This window comes from Podarcis melisellensis (assembly GCF_964234715.1).
Source record: "Podarcis melisellensis genome assembly, chromosome: 4".
Lineage (NCBI taxonomy): Eukaryota > Metazoa > Chordata > Lepidosauria > Squamata > Lacertidae > Podarcis > Podarcis melisellensis.
This window is the reverse complement of record NC_138531.1, coordinates 26333982-26350613: the sequence shown is the minus strand read 5'-3', so window position 1 is coordinate 26350613 and position 16632 is coordinate 26333982. Positions and strand designations below refer to the sequence as shown.

Here is a 16632-nt window from a genome sequence, read left to right as displayed (position 1 = left end):
ACACACAGATTCTTTAAACAATAAAAAAAAATCAGCAAAACATCATCACGATCTGGAAATCTCTTTTTTAACATAGAAAATGGTTTCCTTAATGGCACAGGGGGAGAACACGACAGCAAGCTTGACAACATAATTAGAAGATTGTTATGGGGAAAGGGAAAAGCATTCTTTATACAGCTCTTACTACTTTCAATAAGATTATTCTCCCTGAATAGCTAATCAGCTTTTCTAGCTTCCCAAATCCATGCGCTTTAAGCTGCTCTCACAGTTCTTCTTAGTTACTAAATGGCTAACAGTGACACCTCCAAAAGGGAAATTTAAAGTGTTAACCAAATGTGAGCAAACAGCATGATGGAGACTGCAGATAAAAGAGATTTTTGGCAGATTAGCAGCAATTTAAGAAGATCACACTGTTACACCTAGGTTGACAAGAGCTGACAGGGTTTGCTGATCTCTGCTCCTATCTCCAATTTGAGTGTCATGTTTCAACAGAAATGAGAGGAATACCAAAAAAATAAAAAAATAAAATAAAACGGGGGATGGGGGAGCAGGGATCTTTTCAGAACAGAACATTGGCTTCACAGCAAGTGTTTATGGCAGCTGAAACAAAAAGGAGCTAAAGAAGGAGATGAAAGGATTAAAACAAAACGTGTTTGTCATTATGTGCCCAGTTTATTCTCCTAGTGCAACGGGTCCTTATTTTGCATTGGAAAGGCCCTTCCACTCCACCCCCTCTTTTTACTTAGCCTGGCAAAAGATAAATAAAAATGCGACACAATGAAAAGGGTGGGGAAAGACAGGTAAGACTTAGCACACACGGATTCTGCATTATGAACATTGCAGCAATTACTACATGGAGCAAGGCAGGGATGCTACTTCAACTCTACATGAGGCATGACCAAATACTGTTGTTGAATCACCCTGAGTAGCCACAAAGTACTTGGGTGCCCTCTTAAATTTTAATCCTTCAGAGATGGAGGCAGAAAATCCCACAAGTTCCTTTACGTGGGGAAAATTAATAATACATGTATTAACTCACAATTTGCTGTTCTTTTGTGACACCCAGATCAGTTGCCCAAAGCAGCCACCTCTCTCTACCTCAGCCTTTTTCAATCTTGGGTTCCCAGATGTTCCTGGACTGGAAGTCCCATCATCCATAGTCAGCAGGGGCAGCAGTCAGGGATGATGGGATTGGTAGTCCAACATCTGGGAATTCAAGTTTGAGAAAGCTGCTCTATCCAATGGTAACTTGAAAGTAATGTTCCTAGGCAGGAATGGAAGGACTTGTCTATTTCAGTTCTCTTAGTTTCTTGTTTTTCCAGTCTTAAATTCAATTAATCACATTTTGCATCAATTCATTGCGTTTCTTTTAAAGAAAAATCCTTACGAAAATTCAGCAGCATTGTAGTGCCAATTTCTCATAATAAACACATTTACATACAATTTTGTACACATTTTTGCAAACAATCCCCCCGATAAATAATGTGTTTGTGCATGTTATCCTAATGCACACTTTCACCTAAAATATGCATTTTTGTAAGCATTGATTAGCATAGTTAGAGAAATGCACCACAAAATTTGGATGAGTGTGAATTTCAAAAGATAGTTGTGTCTTGGTCTGCATATGGTTTTGGAAAGTGCAAATCTGATAGATTCTGCCTGAAATCTGTACCAAATTGAAATTTTCCTCCATCCCTACTCTTGGATGAATTCAAGATTAAAATGCAAAAAGCACCTTATGTTTCAAAAAATGATTTTATCCCTTTTTTCTTTAATACCCTAGTAGTGATCTCAACTCAAACAGCGAAGTCACAAGGGATTTAGGAGTTCAGCATGCATCCTTAGTACATAAACCAATTTCACTGAATCATTAAAACACAAAATCTTAAGAGATTGAAGGGACCACAAAGCTCACCTAGTTCAAATCCCTGGAATGCAGGAGTCTTTTGCCCAATGTGGGACTCGAAACTAGAGCCCTGAGATTAAAAGTCTCATACTCTACTTACTAGTATGAGCATGGCCAATAGTCAGGGATAGTGGCAAAGGTGCCAACCGGAATAAAATATTGGGGGGGAGGGTATCAGGTAAGCCCTACCCCGTATACTTGATCACAAGACGTGACACACCCACCAACCATTTTAATGACAAGTGCCATCAACTTTGGGCCCCGCCCCCTCAAATATTCTACTGGGGAGGCCCAAAGGGACCTTAGCCCCTAGGAGTTGGCTCTTGTGGTGATAACTGTGGCCCAACAACACCTGGAAGTGTGGAACAGTTTATTTATATACAATTTTTTGGCCCACAGGCCCCAAAGTGGTGAAAGCACCTCATTGGCTGCCCTTGTTCTAGAGGAATGGTCTGAACCTATGGTTTGGAGCACCAGGAGGGAGGCTGCACCCTCCACTCTCTAAATGGTACCTCCTTGTACTAATAAAAGAGATTGTGTTATCCATTTCATTTCTGCAGGTCATGGCAGAATAGCTTCCACTTGCATCCAAGTATCTGCTTCTTCACAACAAATGTTGTAGCCATGTGAAATAATTTTAAACCTTGTTAACAGCACCAACAAGACCCTGACAACATAAAAATTATCTGTACCCTGTGTAAGCATCCCATATGTCTTTCCAGTGCCTGTTGATTATATTCCTCTTTCAACAAACCTTTTAAGCTGAAATCTTTCCCAGTCTGCATCTGCACTGGATTTTTTTAAAAAAGATGTGTTTATTGCTTTTTTCTTGTTTGCCACCCTCGGCTCCTTTGGAAGGAAGGGTGGCATATAAATTAAATAATAAATGAAGTAAACATGTTTTAACTGTTTCAGTTTACTTTCTACATGCTTGCGATTTCATAGGTTCTTCTATGAGTACATTGCTAATGTCATGTAAAACAGGCACTTCTTTGGTGACACAGCCAATACCTAGATAGAAGACAGGTTGAGAGGTCAGATCAAGAGCTTCTACGTTCCTATGCAGCTCAGAAATCTCAGGTATAGACTCCAGCCCAGTCATCAGATGCAGAGCCAAACCCTTCTGCAACCGAAAAGTCTCTGCAAAAGGGTTTGCCGCTATTTTTCCTTTTCATTCTTTTAGCATCTCAGTAAATCCAGCAGAGACATTACTGTTCCTCATGATGCGAGCATACAATGTGAAATGTAGTCATGCAGTTTAAATGGGGAATTAATCAGCATTCAGAGCTCTAGGAGATTGACAGGGAGCTGGCTCTGTCAGTCATCTGCAGCAGGACTCTAAGGCCTAATTTTCCTAAGTGAAAATGTGCTTTCAAAATTGCAATGCAATTTTCAAAAATGGGAGCTGAATATTTAAATACTCATTCTTTTCAACATGACTGTTTGCTGTCCAGCTGCTGCTTATGTCTATGTCTGTGTCTATTGGGATTTAGGATTTAAAAAATAATAATAGTAATGGGGGGGGGATGCATTCTGCATTGCAGTTTACACCAGTGACCCCAAGGCAATGCCCAAGTCAATTGCAGTTTCAAGCTTTCCAAGTCTTAAGATGATATTGCAAGGTTTTAATAAAATAAAATAAAATGGGTGTTTCTTTACGCCGCTCCTTTGCTTTCTCCCATATAAATGAATAGCTATCATTTATTACTATGGGGAGGCTAACCTATTCTCCATTCCTGTTGTTGGGTGGCCCAACACTCACAGGGATCTTGCAGCGGGGTGTGCCAATGTTTCTTTCAGCAGAACACTGCACTCCTCAAGAGCTCCCTACAATACAGAGGCCCTCCTGCCACACTCCTCTGTCCATCATAATGACAGTTCTAATATAATCATGGACAATGCATGTAAAAAAGGGAGGGCACTGTATGGCGTGTAATATAATAAGGAATGTGACACAGTGGAAACAAAGACATGCACAGAACATTACATGATCAGACACTTCCTTCCTATTCTTGCTGCAGTTGGAGTTCACCCCAGCTGCCTCACCAGGCTAGTTGCAGCAACTTCCTCTACAAGTTGCTGTGACAGAGATATGTCTATTATTCACGCCAACTGGCATTTTACCAAGTGTCCAAGGTACGTCTCAAGTTTTGCCAACTTGAAAAAGCCATCAGGGACCTCTCGAAGCGTTTCGACTGTTTCATTTCTATAAACGAACCATTTCCAGGACACGCACAGAATAGATAGAAATCACATCTACATAAGATTACAAGTTGAAGGTGCCTATTTTGTTCTGCAAAACAGCCTCCAATTTACTATAAGAAGGGTTATCAAAATCCTGATTTTTAGAAGGCACTTATAATTTCCGTAGTTCTCACTGGCATGGTCAGTCTGTGTCTGGGCTGTACAACTTCAGACAGTAGGCAGAGAATTCACATAACTGAATGCCCCTCATTAAAACAACAACAACCCTAGAAGTCCAAGAGAATGGTTCAAGCTATGAAATACTTGTTTTCTGTGTGGAGAGAATTGTGCAGAATAGCAGGAGACTCGTCAGCTATGTGAGCACCATGCACTCTGAACTGGTGAACACAGATTTACCAACTCAGAAGACTTTCTTTTACTTATAAAGTTTCAATATATTAATATATTTCAGGGACACTGCACGGTGTCCAACTAAGCAGTGTGGCTAGTGCAAGAAATTTTAACTGCACAATGGTATGTCCCAACCATTTCTTCTCCTTGTGTGCTCCCTCCTAGGTGCCCTCTGTAGGTTTACTCTGGAGGGTTGGGGGAAGCCCTGGAGCAGATTTAGGGGTCGCACAGGGAGAGAGCAAGGAAGTTCCATTGCACAGCTGGGACTGCTTGCAGTAGCAGAACTATTTAGGCAGATGCCACTCTCTACGGCTGCAATCCTATATCCACTTGCCCGGGAGAACTGAAATCAGTGGCACTTGCTTCTGGGTAAAGACATACAGGATTGCATGGTAAGTCCCACAATTTGTTCAGCTATCTCTAGAAAGGTCAGGGTGCATAAGGTCTTCTCGGTGCCTCCATTCATCTTAGCTGCAAATAGGCCCTTCATACATTGGGGAAATCCCATTATTGCATTGCATGTAATATGCCATTTTAAAAAGTGTGCCTTTCCTTGGCTTAATAGATAGTTATTTGTTTCATCGTTTCATTGTATTCCATTCAGTTTCATCAACAGCAACTAAAGAGTCATAATAAGTACAGAAATATGGTGACAGATTCTTAGCCAGATTATTAGCCAAGCGAAGACGGTGCTCAGAATAAATGTATTAACTAGGCACATGCACTTTAATTTGTATTGTATTATTTTTTTTAAAAAAAATTATCCATTTATGAATTGCATTAGTGAATCTTGTAATAAAAATATTTTAATGAACTCATGGCATCATATGACCCTGTAAAATTATGTCAGTCCAATACCTGAAGAGGTGTTATTAGTCATTGTTCTTATTAGTGTAATTATAATGCTGATTTAAAGGAGCTGAAAATTGGGGCATAAAGGTTGTTATAAGAGATAGGTAGAGTGAGTATGTGTATACTTTGCTAATATCCTTCTCTTGATGTGGCATAATGAGTTCCTAGGCAGAACTGTAGCACTTTGCAGGGTAAAGGTTGCATGAATTAAGCATGCAGAATTCAGTTCTAGGTTCTCCCAGTATGTTTGTAAATGCACGAGACATACACATCTGGGAAGGTGGATAATCTACATGAGGCCTGACATTTGCATCATGGTTACCAGCGAGTAAATTACATCTTCTGTATTTCCTTGGAATAAATAACTTGTAACAGTACAATTATCAATGCGTTACCTTACAATACTTCACTGTTTAGATGAGGTCTCATGTTACACCAACACTCTGATAGGCTTAGGTTTATGGTTCCCAGTTCCCACAACAGGGTACAACCCCACATCTTGGCACCAGAGCAGAGCCAGAGACCCCATTTCAACCACAGTGCTGGCCTACCACCAGCCATTATACAGCATCTTAGCAGCGTTTTCAATTTACAACAGCCACAATGGTCAATATATTATGGGGTTTTCATATCATTTCCATTTCCAAATCATATGACTAGAAGGACCTACAACTTGCAGAAAACAATCAACCTCAACACTAGGTTCATTGAGTGGAGTTAGGAGCATCAGAACAAAAGGTACCTGTTCTTCTTCGTAAATTGAGATGGTCCAATCTTGTGCCCTATTGATGTCAGTTCCCAAGCTGCCTCTAAGGCTTCTCCTGGCCCATTTTCAAGTCTGAGGAACTTGGGTAAATCAGCACCAGTTGGTCAGTGGCATCAATTACTTTATACCTGTTATAGTATAAAGTAACAGGCATGTTTTCAACCGGAATTTCATTCCAGGCTAATTTCCTGGCTTTCTCCTTGCCTTTGGGCCTACCTTCCCTTGAGGTCTCTTGGTACTTCACCTCCCATATTTTCAACCCATGTCTGGGCACTTTAAGGCCATTCTAAGGCTGCAGCTGCATCCACTCATGCTTCCCCACTATCCCTGATTGACTCTCTTGGTCACACTTTGAATCAGCGTAAGAGGAAGAAGCAGTACTTCCTAGTGGCATTATATCTGGGCGATGCTGCCCTTAGCTTCCCGTGCTGGCACAGCTGAGGTGTCACTTAAAGTGCAGCAGCCCAACAGGACCCCTACACTATAGAATACTGGAAATGCAAAGGTTATTTCAGATGATGCACTACTCCCTGGAAGCATGGACATAACGGTCATATTTGCCAACCACAGCTACTAAATGGCGTCCAGAAAAATTGATACTCCGTTCACAGGGCAGTTTATTCCATTTCCCCCAACATTTCCCCAACTGTTACTTTCTGCATTTTACGTAGTTGCGCTTTCACAAGACTTAAAAGCCACTTCCACGGTAGAATATACTGCAGGTTTAGTGCTCATTTCTGTGTTATTTGCAAATGGATTTTTTTCTGGAAGCAAAATGTTATTGAAACATCAGGGAAATGAAATAAACTGGTGTGAGAATGCAGTATAAATTAAAAGTATTATTGACAGTTTATCGAACAGGCTTATGACAGACTTTAAGCCCACAAAGGGGCTGTTATGGAAGGCACTAAATGCAATTGCTGGATCATAAGCTATGATCTTCGTTTAAAAAAGCAGATAAAATGCAATTATATAATTTTGATATGCTTCCCTTGCAGGCTGGTGAGTTTCCTATTGCTAACTGGTCGTGTGAAGTGGTGGAACTACTGTGGAAAGACGACTTCTTTGGTACAAAAGATTATGAAATGAATCACACACTCACAGGCCAGGTAAGTAGGTCTGTTGTTTGTAGGAAAAGAAGAGTGTCACCACCACCCCAGAAAATAAATGCAATTGGGCTTTCAGATCAGATGTGTTCTGTAGCATGCCAAGGTTTGTCCTGCAAAGTCATTACATAAATGTGTAAGCAAGCAGAGGTTGCCACACCAATAAATAAGCAGTGGCGTAGCTAGGTGCTCCGGCACCCGGAGTGGCACATATGCCGTGCCCCTGGGGGCGGGACGATCTGCCCATGGGCGGGGCCAATCCACCCAAGGGGCAGGGTGATCCACCCATGGGGCCGATTGGAACAGCTGCACAATCCTCTCTGGGGGTCGATCTCGGCGCATGGGGGGCACCAAATGTCACCCCCTTCAGGCTGAAGAGGGATGACATCCCCCCCATGACTCCCAAGCCTACAGCGAGCTGGGGGGAGGGGGAGAGCTGCAGCAGCTGCTTTGCCACTCACCGGGCTTGGGGGAGTCGTGGGTGGGGCAACCGTGCCGAATGTCATCCCCCTTCAGGATGACACCTGGTGTGGACCGCCCCTGTAAATAAGGTGTAAAGGTTAGTTGTAAAAAGTGCTAAGAACAAAATGGATCAGGCCAAAGACCCACCTAGTTTAAGTTCTCACAGTAGCCAATCAGATGCTTGTGGGACCAGGGGCGCCAACTTAAATAAAATATGGAGGGGCCTAGGTAAACCCTGCCCCACATAAGCAATTATATAAGACAGTGCACGCACACCATTTGAAGGGGGCATCCCCCTCAAATATTTTAGTAGGGGGGCAAAGACCCCTCAACCCCTAGGAGTTGGCTCCCATGTGTAGGACACTGAGAATAATAATAATAATAATAATAATAATAATAATAATAATAATAATAATTTATTTATTTATACCCCGCCCATCTTTGACATCTTGTGGGAGGGTGTTCCACAGGGCGGGCGCCACTACCGAGAAGTTCCTCTGCCTGGTTCCCTGTAACTTCACTTCTCACAGCGAGGGAACCGCCAGAAGGCCCTCGGCACTGGACCTCAGTGTCCGGGCAGAATGATGGAGGTGGAGACGCTCCTTCAGGTATACTGGGCCAAGGCCGTTTAGGGGTTTAAAGGTCAGCACCAACACTTTGAATTGTGCTCGGAAACGTACTAGGAGCCAGTGTAGGTCTTTCAGGACCAGTGCTATGTTGTCTCGGTGGCTGCTCCCAGTCACCAGTCCAGCTGCCGCATTCTGGATTAGTTGTAGTTTCCGGGTCACCTTCAAAGGTAGCAGGATTTGAGTGCAACAGTACTTTCCCTAACTCTGATTCCCAGCATCTGTTCAAGGGGAGATAGTTGCTCCTGCCACAACATTTGTCTCTATCCCGCAATGTTCAGCTCAGTATCACAATTTTCTGTGACCTACGAGGTAATGAAATTTGTTGCTTGTATATACCTTGGAAGTAGCAATCAATCGAAAGAAGGGCAAAATGACAGAATCACTCTGATAGACGGGGCCCAAAGGAGCCCAAGTGGCTTATGCAATTAAATACAGAGAAATGCAAGATAATGAGATAAGGGACACATAATAAGGAAAGGATTTCTTTCCTAAACACTCACATGGTTCCAAAACACCAAGCAAAAAAAAAGAAGAAGAAAAGGACCTGACAGTAGAGATCAAAAGGAAATTGCACATGGCTACAGAAATAAAGTAAATGGCAGCACTGACTCACCTAGAGAAAGGCTACGATAGCAGCCCCAGTTATTCTTGCCAAATATGAGTGATTTATGAATGGGACCACTTTTTAGTACTGAGGAGCTGAGCACACCTTATTATGAAGAAGGGCAATAGGGAAAAAATGGGGGTGGGGGAGAGAGACTGGGAACTTAATTATTCATAAATGTCAGAGAACAGAAGGGAATGGTCTGTAGTCTTTTGAAAATAGAAGAATGAGAGCCATCCCCTCAAGGAGGAATTCAAAATTCTGAAGCCAGCAGAGAGGACAGATGTTTCAAAGGCAAGCTTGCAGTGCTGCAAGACCCTGAGAGCCAACCTACATGGGTGAAGCAGGGAAGTTCGCAATTGGCTCTCCTGAGGTTCTTCACTTTGAAACAGATTGGTAGTCGGGTTGCCTACTGAGGGTTTTTGGTGAGCCAACATGACAGTGATGTGGGATTGAGGGCTGGAGTGATCGTTCTGTAGTATTATGGCAGTAGACAGAGCTCCAGTGTAACTTTTCAATAAATGTGTTTTAAACAAACAAAGAACTGTAGGATGAAGCTCCTCAACCTTCAACACAAACTACTCTGATCAAATGTGGAGTCCCCTAAACTTATTTTTTAAAAAAATAAAAAAATAAATAAATTGGGGAAATAGATTATCTGGATGGTATGTGCTCTGGCCCAGACAACTTAAATCCCACTAATTTTACTGGACTGTTAAGCAGTGCTGTTTTTCTAGAAAAAGAGGTGCCAAAGCTCAAAACGAACTTCTCCCTTTTTCTCGTAGAATCACAATGGTGCCTACCTGAGAGGTGCTGGAGCTGGGGAAAAACCCCCTGCTGTTAAGTTGGGATGGAAAAATCTGCCATTCTGGGTGTTCTCAGTTTCTCTCCCTACCCCCACCCCCAATCTAAAATTCAATTTGCTACATCTCTGCAATGGTTTGTGATTTGTTTTGTCTTGCAAAAACTCAACAGCATTTTTCTGTGAATTATTTCTAATAGACACTTTTTAAAAAATCAAGAGGCAAACTCATAAAACTACTCTGAATTATATAGTGCTTATAATATAGATTTCCTGTGAGAGGCAACCACAACTGATCTGCATCAGCATAATTTTTATTCTCCCATAACAACATAAACTCATAGCACATGCCTGGAAGTTGCCCATATCTCCTGCTACAATCAGTAAAATTACTCCATCTTGACCAAAAATTATCCTGACTTTGCTTTTGTTCTCTAAATCTGATAAAGTGAGTTAGTTTAACAATTAATCCTCAACCCCATATTTTAACATGCCATGCTTTGATACCTGGTATAGTTGATGATCTCTATTCCCCTGCGTATAAAGTCCTAGCTGCTGCTAAGAAAGGAGTTCTATAGGCTCTTAACAAACACATTCTTGCATGTCTTTCTGCCTGCTATGCAAATACAGATTTCTGTTCCCAGTATAATGCATGTTTGTATTTCAAAAGTGGATATATGTATTTTTAATCCTTCTTCCTAATATGTACATTTGTACATATTTTTGGTTGGAGGATGCCATCACAACATTCAGAGAAGTGCAGATTCTGGAAGCATATAGCTGCCTTTCAGTTCACAATCTTATAAGAAAAACTGCTCCTTTTCCATTATGAGGTATTGAAGAGCCCGTATAGAGTCCTTAAATAGGTTCCCTATTGGAAGGAGAAAATAACAGAGGCCAACCAGAGAATATTGAGAAGCAAGGCAGCTAGTAAGCCTGATATGTATTAACTGTTGCAACAGGGTGCCCCCTTCACACACAGGAGGCAGGAGGGACCCCGAACAATGATGCACAAGCCCTTATAGAGATTTTTGAAGTTGCCTACCCTGTAGCCAGAGACCACCCCTAAAACATCATACATACATCACAGAAAGAAGCGGTCTACAGCAGAAATCCTGTCTACCAGGATAATGGTCACTGATTGCATTACCTGGACAGCCTGGCCATTCTTTTGTGATGGTAAATACTTTAATTCCTGAATCCAGGTCGCAGACACACCCTATTCATACACAAAGACACCCTTAAGACAGGTAAGCAAAAGACAATGGAGAGGCTTTCCCATTTCCTTCCTCCTTGCAGAGAAATATTTCAGGTCACTGGGAGAGTCAAAATGACTTCAGGATTATTTTTCTGTACTATTTTAGACACATGGTTTATATACCGTATTTTTCGCCCTATAGGACGCACTTTCCCCCCTCCAAAAATGAAGGGGAAATGTGTGTGCGTACTATGGGGCGAATGCAGGCTTTCGCTGAAGCCTGGAGAGCGAGAGGGGTCGGTGCGCACTGACCCCTCTCGTTCTCCAGGCTTCAAGAGAGTCGCAGAGCCAGCCCCACAAGGTCGGGGAACAGCGGGGAGGCGGAACGCCAGCATCCCGCTGTCTCCCGATGTGGTGTGGAGGCTGACGGCGGGGAGACGCGTGCTTCTCCCCGCTGCCTGCCCCGCAAGCTCTGTGGACAGCTGGGAGGCACAGCGTGTCTTCCCGCTGTCCCCGGACCTGGTCTGCAGGCGGGTGGCGGGGAGAAGAGTGCTTCTCCCCGCTGACAGCCCCACAAGCGCCTGGGGGGGAAAATATTTTTTTTCCTTTATTTCCCCCCCAAAAAACTTGGTGCGTCCTATGGGCCGGTGCGTCCTATGGGGCGAAAAATACGGTACATATGTATGTGTTTGCCTTGTGAATTTATGAAACGCTTATTTTATATTTGGGACCTTAGAATTCTTATAGCAACATATTGTTTCAGAGTGTGAGAATTAGGGAGGTTTGTATTAAACTGCAAACTGAACGAAACGTATCCCCAGTTGTAAGCATAGTGCGCTCAAGATTGCATCCAAAGGCCTCATTCCAGCAGGCCGCTGTGTGTCCATGTTGTCTGGTTGGAAAGCCCCAAACACTAGCTTGGGCTCTGCAGCCTTAGTCAGACTCTTGGAAACAGTGCCAATCAGTTCAGAAATGAGAGGGAGGAGGAGTGGAATGCATACTCCCCACTCCCCAGCTTCCAGCAGATGATTGGCAAACACTATTGCAGATGATCTTATCAGGGTTGCACAGCTTCTGGGCTTTTTGAGTCTGCAGAAACATGAGTTCAGCACAAGCCCCACAAATTGGGGCAATACTATTCCTTTAGCTCCCTTTGAAAACAGGAGAAAGAAGTGCTATTGCAGTAACTAGCCGAAGTGTGGGAGGGATTATTAGAGTGACAAGAATTGAAAATGATTCTTAAATACTGTTTGCACATTAATAAATCACATCCATTTTTCATTTATCACCACGTCAGCTTTGTGAGGTGCAGCTGCAGTGCTTTCAAGTGAGGGATAAGTTAATTTGTAAAAAAAAAAAAAAAACTTTAAAAAGTGAAGACAAGCGCACAAGCTGATTTATTATCATTTAAGGGGAGATGAAAGTCCGCTTCGCTTTAAGTAGGGCTGTGTATACAACATATATTTAAACCACATTTAAGGCACCTGACTTCCCCCAAAGAGTCCTGGGAACTATAGTTTGTTTAGGGTGCCCAGCACTGTAGCCCTGTAGGGATAAACGACAGTTCCTGGTTGAACATGTGCACTGCCTTCAGGGAAGCATGGCACTCATGGTGATGTGAGACAACAGAGTGGCAGTTCTGCCTGCAGTGTTACATCTGTGATGACACGTTCATTCATACATGCAGCAAGCTATCACTTTTATGGTGTGGTCATGTACATGTGTGAACCAGCTCTGGACTGCTGGGCACTGTATCCAGGCACGGGGCCAAAGGGGTTTCCTCTGTAGTATATGGATGCCTTGCCACTGAAAAGCAGGATGGCCCCATAAGCTTGTTATTTGACATGCCACGTCAAAAAAGCCAAGAGTGCCATGTCCTGCATGCACGTGTGAGCACATCCTAGCTCTTGCTTCTTGGTCCTTCAGCTTCAAAAGCTTGTAATCTTATGTTACATCTTGATCTTCAAAAGCTTATCATTGATCACATGATCATCTCTGTCTGTTTCTCATATGCCCACCCCCTTTGTTGTTGTAGTTGTTTGCAAGTTTGGACATTTTGGAGCATCTGTTCATTTTTCACAGCCAAGGAAGAACCATATGTTTCATATCTGGTTTTTAAGCATGTTTTGATACAACAGGTGGCAAATCTTTAAAAACTATTATTAACTGTTATTACTTTGCCATCTTCATTTAGCACTTGGGTGCCGGGCCCGTACCGCTCCCCAGACGGAAAATCAAAGCACACATTGGGGGGAAAATAAATTAGTGCTTTTCATCCCAACTTTGCAACCAGCCAGACAGCTTGCAATAAGCTCTTTAAGGAGAATAGGAACTTATTTCCACTTCCCTATTACTTAAACCCTTCTTTCTCACAAAACCTGCCCAGTTTAGAAGGTACCATATAAATATGGCTCTAATCCAAGTTAGGCAGGATTAAATAAAATGCACTAAAAGCATTAAAAGTCTCATTGAAAGGTATCTTATTCTGTTGGTTTCAAAGGGATATAAAAGTACAATCAGAAGCATGAGTTCCATAGGGTTTATTTCCTATTTATATTTATTCCCTGGTGGGTAGGCATAGGATTTCAGTTGTATGGTGCAGTTCTGTGCATGTCTGTGCAGAAGTATGCCCCACTGAGCTCAACAGGACTTACTTTCAGGATTGTCATGAATAACTTTTAACGGGATTAGGTATGTTCATGAACGTTGAGACATGTATTTCTACTATAGGGAAAAACAAGGTGCATATGTGGATAGGGTAGCACAACCACACTAAAGGTTTGCCTGCATAATGGTATCAATGAGGACAAGTGAAGTCAAAGTGGGGAGGGGGAAGGGGGAAGCATGAAACATCAATATAAATAGGTGATATATGCCATATTTTTTGCACCATAACACTCACTTTTTTCCTCCTAGAAAGTAAGGGGAAATGTCTGTGCGTGTTATGGAGCGAATGCCTACGGATGGCGGGGGGATCTGCTGCAGTCGTGAGCAGAGGATCCATGGTTCCCTTTCCTTCCCTCTCCGTGGCTCGCTTTGAAACAGCAAAGCGGGAGAAGAGCTGCTGAGTGGGGAGGAGAGAGAGACAGAGAGCCTGCTTGCTTTAAAGGAGCAAAGCGGGAGAGGAGAGGAGCCTTCTCCTCTTATACCCCTCTTCTGCATTATTAACAGCATCCTTCTCCACCCACCCCACGCGTGCTCCTTGTCCCTCGAGTGCTTTTCCTTCCCTCCCCACTTAAAACGTGGTTACAAAGCACAGATCCACATGGATCCTCAGGATTTTTGCATTGGGCTACCCCAAACTCACCGTCAGATCACATGTCTGTGGCCACAGCATGAACCACAAAAATCATACATCTGCTGTTTTGTTTAGAATATTTTTTTCTTGTTTTCCTCCTCTAAAAACTATGTGCGTGTTATGGTCAGGTGCATGTTATAGAGTGAAAAATACGGTATATATATATATATATATATATATATATATATATATATATATATATATATATTTGCTTTCGTAGATTTTCACGGGTACAGGAATGCAGGTTTTGGTGTCCTCGGGTGTCTTCCCGTGTAAAAGTTGGGGTGTCTAGGCGACGTTTCGACGAGGTCTCACTCGTCATCTTCAGGCTGGTGCTTTCGGCTTCTTGTTACTGGAACAGAGCAGGATCTCAGTGTTTGAGTTCCTATAAATACTGTTGAGGGGGTGTGGTGTATAGCCTCCAATGTTCTGGGCAGAGAGGAAGTTCCCAGGCTAGTGTGCCTTTTCTTCTTTTGTTCCTTAATTACTTGAGGGATATCTTGAGTGATTTCTTGAGTGATATCCTGAGTACCACTTAGGTGGGTCATTAGGTGTGGATTAGTTGCTAAAGTCTTTGTGTCTTGACCTCTTGAACTTTGTGAAGAGTTTTTCTGAGAAGATGGCTGTACTGCACTTAGTTGTGCTCTGGCTTGGCTTCGTGTATAGGGGCGAGCTGTGGTTTTGTGGCCTGTGTCAGCCAGATCTGTGTAGGGATTGCAGGGGGGTGCAGCATCCGGAGGTGCCACCATGGTTTGGCTACTGGATGGTGTCTGTAATTTATCTGTGGAGAGGGTCTGGGTTTGGGTCTGGTGTGGTTGATTGGTGATGGCGTTCTGTGTGCCTCTGGATCTGGTGTCAGTTTTTGTGGGGAGGGAACTATTTATAGGAACTCAAACACTGAGATCCTGCTCTGTTCCAGTAACAAGAAGCCAAAAGCACCAGCCTGAAGATGACGAGTGAGACCTCGTCGAAACGTCGCCTAGACACCCCAACTTTTACACGGGAAGACACCCGAGGACACCAAAACCTGCATATATATATATATATATACACATGACACTTTTCAATACTGCATAATATGTTTTCAAAAATAAATAAATCTGAATAGTTTCCAAGTCAGCCAGACTTGAAATAGAAATGCTGGTACCAAAGTTTGAAAGGTTTGTTCTTGTGGAAGGTCTGCAAATTTGTCTACAAGCTGAGCCCAACGTGCTTTTAATGCACAAATCCAGTAAGTGGGGTGGCAGTGATTTTTAAAGCACAATGTGTGACAAAAGGCTTTCCCGCTGGCAGTTGACCTTGATAAATTGCTACCAGCACCTAGTTAGATAAGGATTCCTTGTTAAAATAAACAAGATTGCACTGGACTGATTGGAACTCTAAGCATTTTGTGGTATTCTTGTTTATCAAATGGGCAGAGCAAACCTAAGTGGGTGAGGAAACAATAATTTCCTGTTGTTGTTGTTGTTGTTGTTGTTGTTGTTACTCCCCAACCTCAGAATAAAAGGAGGCAGAATTGAGCTTGTTGGGTCCTGATATATTTGTGGACGGCTGTTTCTAAATGATAGTTGCAGTGATCGTGGAGGTGGAGTTAGAAGGATGAGGCAAGGATACAGGCAGAGGATGTATGAGCAACAGATCAGATGCCCATAGGGCAGAACAGACTCCAGGGAATAAACAAAGGCAATAACTGTGCATTACTCACCACCACTGCGTTTGTGTCTGCAGTCAATGATGGGAAGAATTCCTGAAGTGTGGCACTCCCCCATATTACTTTATCAAGGAGTGGCTGGTGGCTGGCTATCAAAAGAGAAAAAGGCTCTATTCACATATCCAGTTATGTGGATAGATGTACCTCCCTCATATAAATGAATGGGGAAGCCCCAGTGTGTGTGTGTGTGTTGCTAGTTTGGACTTGCTCACTTTGCTTAGCGTAGGCAGTTCTTTCCAAGAAATGTTCTTCTGGAACACCAGCCTTATTTACTTCGCGAAATAAACATATTTGAATACGTTTCCTTTGTGGGAATATTTCCCACTTCTGATGCGCATACACCTTTTGGTACCATCAGCAGTTAGGTTTCAGCATAAAACTGTTATCCTTAATTTGAATTCTACTGTCTGTCATTTGCTCATTTAAAGGGAGTGTTGACTGACATGTGGATATGGAAAAAACATATTTGGAGATGGAACAACTATAGCAGAATACCCATGACAGAAGAAACATTATTCTTAAGAAGACAGCACTTACAGAACAATGTCAAAGAAGTGAGAGGCATAAAACTAAACAGTATTCTAAAACTGTATCAGTGTTGGAGGGGGGAAAAAAGAGATCAAACTTTGTCTGAAGCATGAAACTTTAAAAGGAAATCAAGCTCAGCGTTCAAAAATACTGTTTTAAAGAGGAATGCCAAATG

General features: G+C 42.6%; 1 long non-coding RNA gene across 3 annotated transcripts in view; it reads left to right on the top strand.

Moving 5' to 3' along the window:
• Positions 1-16632, top strand: part of LOC309368344 — a 313140-nt gene that overhangs the window by 287700 nt on the left and 8808 nt on the right. For all 3 annotated transcript variants that reach the window (XR_014167708.1, XR_014167709.1, XR_014167710.1), the window contains one exon: positions 7118-7228. This is a non-coding gene — a long non-coding RNA (uncharacterized lncRNA). The remainder of the gene's footprint in view (positions 1-7117; positions 7229-16632) is intronic.